Here is a 4,084-nt window from a genome sequence, read left to right on the forward strand (position 1 = left end):
TTGAGGTCTTTTACCCATTTCGAGTTTATCTTTGTGTATGGTGTAAGAGAATGGTTGAGTTTCATTCTTCTATACATAGCCGTCCAATTTTCCCAGCACAGTTTATTGAAGAGACTGTCTTTTTTCCATTGAATATTTTTTCCTGCTTTGTCGAAGTTTATTTGACCATAGAGTTGAGGGTCCATATCTGGGCTCTCCACTCCATTCCACTGGTCTATGTGTCTGTTTTTGTGCCAGTACCATGTTGTCTTGGTGATCACAGCTTTGTAGTAAAGCTTGAAATCAGAAAACATGATGCTCCCGGTTTTGTTTTTCTTTTTCAACATTTCCTTAGCGATTCAGTGTCTCTTCTGGTTCTATACAAATTTTAGGATTGTTTGCTCCAGCTCTTTAAAAAAAATGCTGGTGGAATTTTGATAGGGGTGCCATTGAAAGTATAGATTGCTCTAGGCAATATGGACATTTTAAGATTGTTTTTTCTTCCAATCCATGACCATGGAATGGTCCTCCCTCTTTTTGTGTCTTCTTCGATTTCTTTCATGAGTGTTCTGTATTTCCTCAAGTACAGATCCTTTACCTCTTTGGTTAGGTTTATTCCCAGGTATCTTATGGTTCTTTGTGCCATAGTAAATGGAATTGATTCTCTAATTTCCCTTTCTATATTTTCATTGTTAGTGTATAAGAAAGCAACTGATTCAGATCAATGTTTAATCCAACAAAGAAATCCTTTCAAATATCACTGGCCTTTTTTCTGCCTGTTTCCTGCAAAGGTGGCTCTGGCTGCATTAAGCTTGTTGAGAACAACCTGCTCCTGCTAAGCTAGTGTATCTGTCAACTCCAGCCACTGTCATGATCATCTACAGGGACCTCATCAGTCATGATGCGATGTTCTCCGATATCTACAAAATCCCAGATGGGCTGTGTCTGGAGGTAGAGGAGAAGATGGTCTTTAGAACTGAGGGTAGGGGCGCCTGGGTGGCTCAGTGGTTAAGCCGCTGCCTTCAGCTCAGGTCATGATCTCAGAGTCCTGGGATCGAGTCCCGCATCGGGCTCTCTGCTCAGCAGGGAGCCTGCTTCCCTCTCTCTCTCTCTGCCTGCCTCTCTGCCTACTTGTGATCTCTGTCTGTCAAATAAATAAATAAAATCTTTAAAAAAAAAAAAAAAAAAAGAACTGAGGGTAAACTTGATTACTTGCTCATGGTGCAAATGCCTCTACTGAAGTCCCAGAGAGCAAGGGTACCACAAGCACACTAATTTATAGGAAACCAGCTTTACAAAAAAAGCCTACAGCAATTACGTCAAAGATTACATGAAGTTAATCAAAGGCAAACTTGAAGAACAGAAGTTAGAAAGAGTAAAACATTTTATGACAGGGGCTGTACACCCTTAATAATTTCAAAAATTACAAATTCCTTATAGGTGAAAACATGAATCCAGATGATATGGTTGCTCTGCTGAGCTACCAGGAGGATGGTGTGATCCCATATATGATTTTTTTAAAGGATGGTTTATAAATGGAAAAATATTAATGAATTTGATGATTACTTTAAATGTATCACCTATTGTTGTTACTGGCTTCTGTTCTTCATGCACAAAACACCAGGACTTAGAAAAATGGGACTGATGTCATCTTGAGTTCTTCACTTATTTTGACCTTGGTTTTTAAAAGATTTTATTTGATTTAATTAATTTGTTTATTTTAAATATTTTATTTATTTGAAAGAAAAAGAGAGAGCATGCATGAGCACAGGGATGGGGGTAGGGGCATAGGGAAAGGGAGAAATAGACTCCTGGCTGAGTGTAGAGCCTGACTTGGGCCTCTATCCCAGGACCCTGAGATCATGACCTGAGCCAAAGGCAGATGTTTAACTGACTGGGCCACTCAAGCACAAGCACTCCTTGACCTTGATTTTATTTGGAACAAAGGCATTGTTTTCAAGGAAAAAATGTCATGTAGGTTGTCTAAAAACAAAATGCATTTTAATATATATAACTAACATACATCCACAGGTCCCTGCAGTGAGATATATATCATATATTTATATATATGAGATATATATATATATATATATATATAAAATCACTGTCATAAAGTCCTTCAGCTTCTACTTGAACACTTCTAGTGAAGGGGAGATCACTCCTTAAGAATGCAATCTCTTCCATTGTGACATCCCTTTATCATTCTAATGCACTGAATTCTTATTTCCTGTAATTTCTACCAATTGAACCAAACTTTGACCTCTTAAGTGATACAGAGAAATTCCTGTTTTGTATGTGAAATGTCCAAAAATATTTGAAAGCAATAAGCATGGCCTCTCTCTCCAGCCACACCTCAAATTTCCATGCAGAACAAGCATTTTTCTGTGTCGAATGCCCTGGTTTATTCTAAAGATTCCACATTGGACTTCCTAACCAGACTTTAAATGAGGCTGACTACTCTCTTCTAGAAGAATAGCCTTCTAGAAGATTTTTGCACCTAGAAAAAAAATAATATCCCAGATGCAGTATGGTCAGTCATCAGTAAATAGAGCTGCTAATGGTTTTACTCTTTTTTTTGTCTTTGCAACCATTTTTTTTTATTTTCAGCATAACATTATTCATTATTTTTGCACCACACCCAGTGCTTCATGCAATTCGTGCCCTCTATAATACCCACCACCTGGTACCCCGACCTCCCACCCCCCACCCCTTCAAAACATGGTTTTACTCTTGATTTCTATACAATAAAAGGAGCCAGAGCTGCACATTAGATAAGTTAAATAGTCCAACCATAGCAAGAAGCTCCTACATCTTTTTCTTTATTCAAATTCGTATCCTATTGGGATGTGATCTATGCAACTAGTACCTTGCCTAGGAATGATCAAACATAGTTGTTTACTCCCCTTATAAATCTCTAATAATAATAAATAAATTTCTGTGCAAATAAACTTTCACATCTTAAATTCTTAAGAACAAGTTAAAACAAACAAACAAAAGGAGTAAAGCCCTCTGTTTTCAGAAGGCATTAAGTATGACTTCCTCTATGTCCATGGTATGAAGCAACATGTCATTGATTTCAACTACAGACATATCTAATTTTATTGCACATGGCTTCATTGCACATCACAGGTATTGAATGCTTTACAAATTGGGGGTTTGTGACAACACTGCTTCAAGCAAGATTATCAGCACCACTTTTCAAATAGAATTTGCTCAGTTTACATATGTGTCAAATTTTGTTAATTCTCATGATATTTCAAAATTTTTTAAAAAATATTGTATTTGTTATGGTGATTTGTGATTATGAATCTTTTATGTGACTCTTGTAGTTGCGTGGCTTCCCAGGGGAATTCTACTAGCCATTTAAAGAATTAATACCTATTTTTCTGAAGCTGTTCCAAAAACTAGAATTGGAAGGAAAACTTCCAAACTGATTCTACAAGACCTGCATAACCTTGATGCCAAAGACCCCACCAAAGGAAAGACCCCATCAAAAAGGAGAATTGCAGACCAATATCCATGATGAACATAGGTGCAAAAATTCTCAACAAAATACTGGCAAATCCAATCCAATGGTACATTAAAAGATTTATTCACCCTGATCAAGTGGGATTTATTCCTGGGCTTCAGGGTGGTTCAATATCTGTAATTAAGGTGATACATCACATTAATAAAAGAAAGGATAAGAACTGTATGATCCTTTTAATAGATGCAGAAAGAGCATTTCATAAAATACATCTTCTTTTGATAAAAATGCTCAAGGAAGTAGGGATAGAAGGAACACAACTCAGCATCATAAAAGCCATATACAAAAGACCCACAGCTAATATCATGCTAAATGGGGAAAACCTGAAAGCTTTTCCCCTTAGGTCAGAAACACCAGATGTCCATTCTCACCAGTTTGCTCCAACATAGTACTGGAAGTCTCAGCCTCAGCAATCAGACAACAAAAAAGAAATAAAAGGCATCTGAATTGCGAAGGGAGAAGTCAAACTTTCACTATTTACAAGTGACATGATATTCTATGTAGAAAACCCAAAACACCCCACCAAAAAAAATTGCTAGAACTGATTTGTGAGTTCAGGAAAGTTGCAGGATATAAAAT

General features: G+C 37.0%; 1 pseudogene; it reads left to right on the plus strand.

Moving 5' to 3' along the window:
* The first annotated feature begins 880 nt into the window (after positions 1-880).
* Positions 881-1,529, plus strand: LOC122896582 (annotated as a pseudogene).
* Positions 1,530-4,084: the final 2,555 nt, after the last annotated feature.

This window comes from Neovison vison, chromosome X (genome assembly GCF_020171115.1).
Source record: "Neovison vison isolate M4711 chromosome X, ASM_NN_V1, whole genome shotgun sequence".
NCBI classification, from domain to species: domain Eukaryota; kingdom Metazoa; phylum Chordata; class Mammalia; order Carnivora; family Mustelidae; genus Neogale; species Neogale vison.